A 7,795-nucleotide genomic window follows, 5' to 3' on the forward strand; every position below is an offset into this window, starting at 1 on the left:
AGGAACCTACTGCTGACATGGTCGACTAACCTGTACCACACTGACCTATGGTAGGGAAGTTTATCCACCTATGCCCCTCCTGTCTATAAGAATAACAACTTGTGGAACCCTGTCTGCACCTCTCGAAATGCATCCTACCGCAAGTAATGCAACTTAGCGAGGATGTCCTAGCCTGGCCTGAATTCCTCTGCTGCTGCAAGCCTGATGCTCGTTAACCCTCACCTGAGCCTGACTATTCCTGATGATAAAATCTACTACCCTGGAACTGCTGTGGTGGAGGTCTAGGTGGCCTAATAAAGTATCGGTGTCTGGGACCACCTTGAAAATCTCCCTGCGGATCGACGTGCCTAGCCCTCTTCTGTCTCTGTCTATCGACCCTCTCACTCGTATACTATAGATGTCGGCGATCCTCTATGCTCTGTGCGAAGGCCTGAATCCATGAGATATCCATATTATCATTTAGCGCATCGGTAGAACAAACCTCGATATAGTCTGAGTTAAGCCCTCCCACAAATCTAAGTACTCTGTCATGCATCATATCAACAAATGCTGGCATATATCTAGCCAATGAATCAAATCTAAGCCCGTACTCTCGAACACTCATGCCATCTTGTCGAAGGTTTAGAAATTGGTCCATCCGGCCATCCCTAATCTCTCGAGGCAAATAGTGATCTATGAAAGCTTCTGTAAAGCTATCCTAAGTGAGTAGAGATGTATCTTCTTCCCTAGATCTCTCCCAACTTTCATACCACAAAACTACAACTTCACGCAATTGAAATGCTGCTAACTCAATTGACTCAGTCGCTGAGGCATGCATGACTCTGAAGATCCTACGAAGCTGATCAACAAAGTGTTGAGGGTCTTCTATGCGATCTGTCCCTATAAACTGTGGAGGATTCAAGGGGAGAAATACATGGGCTCTCGAACTTCTGGGCCCTTCAGAGGGTCTGACAATATCTGGCGCAACTAGTTGGCACTGTGCAGCTACTAACTGTGCTAACATATATACTGCATTCTTGAAATCTTGATCAGATGGAATAGGAGGAACTAGAGGTGGTACTGCTGGTGGAGCCGAAAGTCCTGTAGCCCTCGGAGGCTCTTGAAGCTATGGAGAAGCTATAGGGGGTAGAGAAGATGTCACCTCTTGGGTCTCACAATGGGCCACCTCCACCTGTGGTACTTTGTCAGTACCATCGCTTGCAGTTGTATCTAGCCCCTAGCTAGTTGTGGTCTGTCTAGTGTCAGTCATCTCTATCTGCATACAAGTATCAATTATAAGCCAGAAACCTCAACCCTTGAAACACCTCTCTATAGCATGAGGTGAGCAAAAGAACGATAGTCATTCTAACATGCCCGACAACTTATTGCTTATCGAATGAGGTGCACAACACATTTATAAACAAGACTCTACTAGACATGGCGTGTAGAGTCCCTAGGATACGACGTTACTCTGATACCAAGTTTTGTCACGCCACAAACTCTAGGGGCGCAACTGGCTCCTAATGCCAAAATTCAGGCCTGAGCCGACCCAGCTGAACCATTTGCTACTAGTGCATGGCAGCCACATGCAATCAAGAAATCAAACAAGTATATCTCGGCTTAAAACTAAGCCATCGGCCGACAAGGCTCCTGTCAACTGATCTATAGAAGAAACAGCTACTCCCAGGAGATCATATAAATAAATAGTCAACTAGCACAAACTTCCTGATTGGGCCATCGAGGCCACCATGATATCTATACCAAAACTAAAAGCAGCTATATATCAATACAATACATCAAACAGCTCACAAGCTTCCGCAAACACACAACATAAGGCAGCATGGCCATAACGTAGCTATAAACCCCACACACTAGTCTGCAAGCCTCTAAGAGTAGTAGAGATTGGTGGGACAGGGCCCTGATATACCGTGAGTTTACGGTATTTCTAATACATTTCACTTACAATATGTGTGTGTCTAGGGCCTATTTATATTGGTTTTTTTATGTGTTTTATCATGTTTTGCAGGAAAGGTGTTCAGGTGCAGATGTTTAGAGACAGCTGAAGGAAATGCAGAAAAAGGCATTCACGGAGGTCATCTACGGAATGTAGATCCATTCACGATCCGTAGGTGATGACTGTAGATCAGCACGCATGGTGTTGAGGACAAATCAGGGAAATTTGACCAAGTGTGGAACCGCGGTGCCTATTGACGGTCTGTAGATTGATCTACAGACCGTACTGTTGATCCGTAGAGTGAGACTGCGAGGGTTCCAATACCTGATTTTTGAAGATTTTAAGTATGGAGTTAAGGAAGGGATTGACGGACCGTAGGTCGATCTACGGTCCGTACTGTTGGTCCGTCGTTTGCTTCAGAGAAGCTAATTTTTGGATGCTGAAATATTTTCTAAGTCTCGAGTGACGGAAGGGACTTATGGACCATAGATCCATCTACGGTCCGTAAGTCAGTCTCGTGGATCAAAGACGCGAACCTGAACAAAACTTTATTTAGGATTTTTTTTCTATAAATAGGACATGTAAACCTCATTTTTGGGGTTAGACATTATTATTCTATTTTTGCTTTGTAACTTTGGAGATTAATTTGCAACCCTAGCAATTATTGATTTCCCAAGTTCGTTTTGAAGATTTTGGCGTTGCAATTCAAGTTAATTTTCTGGGTTTATTATTCTCTTTACGTAAGTTCATGATTTCTTCATCTACAATTATGAATAGTGTTCTTGCTAATATGAGTAACTAAATCCACAACTAGGGTTGTGGGAACCATGATCGATTAACAAAGTATGAATAGTAAATAAGCAATTCTTGACTAGTATTTTGCATGCATTGATAATTCTTTCGTTTAGAAGTCTTTTTAACGGTGGCCAACGTTAGAACTCGCCTTGTTGCTACTTGCCGGACCAAGGAGGTAATTAACAAGAAAAGAATTATCAACATAGATTTAGTGTGATACTATCTAATAGGCTAGTGTCGATTGGTGCGAAGTAATAACTAATCCAAACATCGATTATGATGTCTAATATGAGGTAAAGGTAAGGGTTAGTACATTATACACACATAGCCGGACCAAGGTGCGGGGTGAAATTCTCTAGATGCCGGACCAAGAATTTAGAGATACCTAACTTATCACTTTGCATGTAATACACTAGAAAAGGATTGCTATTACTAGGATTACTGCGTTATGAGATTATGGGGAACATGTATACCCTAGTTATTTCTCTTATATTGATAACGACCAAAGTTGAGTTTAATTATTGACTATTTGTTTCACACAAGCACAAACCCCCCCTTTTTATTACCTGTTTCTGGAAATAATTTGACTAATCGAATATAACTGTTGGTTAAAAGTAAAGTCTAAACCATTTCCTCGTGGGATCGATCTCAACCTACAAGTTGGGTTCTTTACTTGATAACGATCGCTTATGCTTCTGAAAGGAGGTGTAATTTGAGCGTATAAAATTTTGGCGCCGCTGTCGGGGAATCTGGCTTTTAGATTTAGTTTTAACTACAATATTGAACGTTAGTCAAATATTTCCTAATTTTACTTTTTTTCTTTGTTTTTGTCTCTCCCAGGTTCCGACTCTAGTGTATGCCAAGTACACGGGGCAAAGGCGAACCACTTACTCCGTACGATCCAGAGTTGAACAGAACTTTGCGAAGAATGAACAATCAAGGACTTCCAGTTCATCCAATCGGAGGAAATCTAGATGAAGCAGTTGAGTAACAGCAGCCAAGAGTAGTTGGTGGGGAAAATCGGGGTCTAGCTGAAAATCAAATGGGAGATGCAGTGAGAGTGCATAGTCCACCAGGCCCACAACACCATCACAACTATCGGGGCAACGTCGACATAGCAGACTCTGATGGACCCATCGTCCTACCTCTTCTACCTCCAGGGCACACATTTGTGGTGACTAGTAGTTTGATCTAGATGCTTACAACAAGAGGCTTATTTTTCAGGATCGCCATCGGAGGATCCACATGCTCACTTAGCCAAGCTCGGGGTGGTTTGCAAAAGTTGTGTAGGTAGACCAGACATGGATATGAACGTCATTGGGTTACGAGTGTTCCCTCTGTCACTGACAGGCGATGTTGCAGTATGGTTCACTGAGCTTCCTTATAACTCAATTTTCACATGGAACCAACTAGCAAAGGTATTTAAAGCAAAGTACTATCCAGTGTCTAAGAAGCTCAATCACAAAGATCGGGTCAACAATTTTGTGGCATTACCTGGAGAGTGCTCGTGGAACATATTCACTACTTTCGTAAAAAGTGTCCCAAATCACTGTATTGATGATGAGTCACTGAAGGAATATTTCTATCGAGGACAGGATGACAACAATAAAGCAGTACTTGACACTATTGTTGGAGGTTCATATGGTGATTGTACGCACAGATTGCTGAAAAATTGGTGAGGATCTCTCGCAACAATAAAGCGTGGAGCACTAGAAGGTCAGATACTGGGAGAAACACATTTGATGTTCATAATGCTACTGTTAACTCTGTAGATGATATCCGTGAGGAGATGGCTCAGATGAGGACAGAGTTGGGGTTGGTGTTGAAGCATGTGAGTGGAGGAGCAGAAAAGGTAAATGTTGTAAATTACTTAACTAGAACTCCACTACCAGTTGAGGAGTGTTACTATGAAGAGGACACTTATGCGGTGAACGATCAGACGGGGGGTTTCCGACCAAACGCCCAAGGATCCAACACGGAAAATTGGCGCCAAGGTCAAGGGAACCAAGGTCGGAACTATGGAAATTACAATCGAGAGGGTCACTATGTCCGAGATGGGAAGTTCAATCACGATAACAACTACAACAGGAACAGCTAAGGCAACAGAAACGATCGGGTTGGACCATATGTTCCCCCTCAAAATCGGGAATCTGGTGCTAGGGATGTTGGAGGTAATATGACGCGTATTGAAGATATGTTGCAGAAGATGATGAGAAGGTTTGATGCTACTGATGAGAATGTGAAGGAGATGAGAAACGACTTATCTGGTATTGGTCAAAAGGTTGATGCCCATGCAGTGTCAATAAAGCATCTAGAGCAGCGGATGACACAGTTGTCTACTACAGTGAACCCGCGTCAACCTGGCACTCATCTAAGCAACACCATCCAGAATCCAAAGAATGATGGACATTGTATGGCAATTACCACTCGAGGAGGTAAGCAAACCATAGATCCACCTATGCCGTCTGTGGTGGAAGTAGAGAATAGAAAAGAAGATGATGTGGTGAAAGTTAGAGAGGAGTCAGAGGTTGTGACAGAACAAGAAGTGGAGATACCTCAGAAAGTGGTTCCCATACCTAGACCTCCACCACCTTTTCCACAGAGGTTAGTGAAGAAGACTGAAGATGGTAAATATCGCAGGTTTATCACTGTGTTGAAGCAACTTTCTATCAATGTTCCTTTGATAGAAGCCTTGGAGCAAATGCCTGGATATGCAAAATTCATGAAAGACATGGTGACAAAGAAAAGGTCTGTGAGTTTCGAAGATGATGATAAAATGCAACATTGTAGTGCTATTGCTACAAGATCTCTGGTGCAGAAGAAGGAAGACCCTGGTGCTTTCACGATCCCATGTACTATAGTGTTATTACACTTTGCTAAGGCATTGTGTGATCTTGGTGCTAGCTTCAACCTCATGCCTTTATCTATTTACAAGAAGTTGGGTCTAGGGGATCCAAAGCCCACAACAATGAGGTTACTGATGGCTGATCGGACTGTGAAGAGGCCCATAGGTGTGCTCCATGATGTGCTAGTGAAAGTAGAGTCTTTCATCTTTCTGGCGGATTTTGTGATTCTTGACTGTGAGGTTGATTTTGAGGTTCCCATCATCCTTGGGATACCATTTCTTGCCACAGGGCGTGCGTTGGTTGATATGGAAAAGGGACAGATGAAGTTCATACTGGACAATGAAGAAACAACTTTCAATATCTGTAGATCCATGAAGGAGAATGGTGAGCTATAAACAGTATCTGCTATAACTTACAGAGTGGATAGTGGGTCAGAAGTGCAAATGGAAGAGCGATTAGGTGTTGAGGCACTAGCAGCAGTCATGATGAATTTTGGTAGTGATGGTATTGACGAGTATGATGAGTTGGTAGCGGCACTTGAGAAGTGTGAATACTGGTTCAAACCAAAGAAGTATGAGCTCGACAAGAAGAATCACGTGTCCCCACCCACAGGACCATCTATTGTGGAGGCACCAAAATTAGACCTTAAAGCTCTACCACCGCACTTGAAGTATGTATATTTAGGCGAATAGAGTACTTTGCCGATCATCATTGCAGCGGATTTGAATGCAGGGCAAGTAGAGTGTGTGGTGACTGTATTAAAGAAGTTCAAGCGAGCGATTGGGTGGACTATTGCAGATATTATTGGGATTCCCCTCGGTATCTGTTCTCACAAAATCCAACTCGTGCCAGATTATAAGCCCAGTGTTGAGCACCAGCGAAAATTAAATCCACCTATCCAAGAGGTAGTCAAAAAGGAGATCATCAAGTGGCTGGATGTGGGAGTTATTTATCCCATCTCAGATAGTAATTGGGTATGTCCTGTGCAGTGTGTACCAAAGAAAGGTGGTATGACTGTGGTTCCAAATGAACGAAATGAGCTTGTTCCAATCAGGTCTGTCACTGGATGGAGAGTTTGCATGGATTATCGGAAGCTGAATGCGTGGAGAGAGAAAGACCACTTTCCTATGCCATTCATGGATCAGATGTTAGATAGGCTTGCAGGCAAGGGTTGGTATTATTTTCTTGAAGGGTATTCGGGCTACAATCAAATTTCTATAGCTCCTGAAGACCAAGAGAAGACCACCTTCACTTGCCCATATGGGACTTTTGCTTTCAAACGGATGCCATTCGGATTCTGCAATGCTCCAGCGACCTTCCAGAGATGTATGATGTCGATATTTTCTGATATGGTGGAGGACACTATTGAAGTGTTCATGGATGATTTTTCAGTTGTAGGTGATTCGTTTGATCATTGTCTAGAACATCTGGCCGAGGTGCTCAAAATATGTGAAGACTGCAACCTGGTGCTAAATTGGGAGAAATGTCATTTCATGGTAAAAGAAGGTATAGTGTTGGGTCATCGAATTTCAGAGAAAGGTATCGAGGTTGATAGAGCTAAAGTCGAGGTAATACAAAAGCTTCCACCACCCATCTCTATAAAAAGTGTTAGAAGTTTTCTTGGGCATGCAGGTTTTTATAGGATATTCATCAAAGATTTCTCAAAAATTGCACATCCCTTATGCAAACTGCTCGAGAAGGAGAATAAGTTATGCTTTGAAGATGCTTGTCTTAGAGCATTTGGAGAGTTGAAGGAAAAGTTGGTTTCAGCACCTATCATTATTTCACCAGATTGGGATCAACCGTTTGAGGTAATGTGTGATGCGAGTGGAGTGGCGCTTGGTGTAGTATTGGGTCAAAGGCGTGAGAAAATTCTTCACCCTATTTACTATGCTAGCAAAGCTTTGAATATGGCCCAGAAGAATTATATAGTGACCGAACAAGAACTTCTAGCAGTGGTTTCTGCATTCGAAAAATTTCGTTCCTACTTGCTTGGTACTAAGGTCATCGTGCATACTGATCATTCTGCATTAAGGTATTTGATGGCGAAAAAGGATGCAAAACCACGATTGATTAGATGGGTATTGTTGCTGCAAGAGTTTGATTTTGTGGTAAAAGATAGAAAGGGAACCGAAAATCAAGTTGCCGACCACTTGTCCAGATTAGAGGAAGAGGCCATGCTAAAGCTTGGAGATAGGGCTGAAATTAATGATGTTTTTCC

Source organism: Solanum stenotomum, chromosome 5 (genome assembly GCF_019186545.1).
Source record: "Solanum stenotomum isolate F172 chromosome 5, ASM1918654v1, whole genome shotgun sequence".
Lineage (NCBI taxonomy): Eukaryota > Viridiplantae > Streptophyta > Magnoliopsida > Solanales > Solanaceae > Solanum > Solanum stenotomum.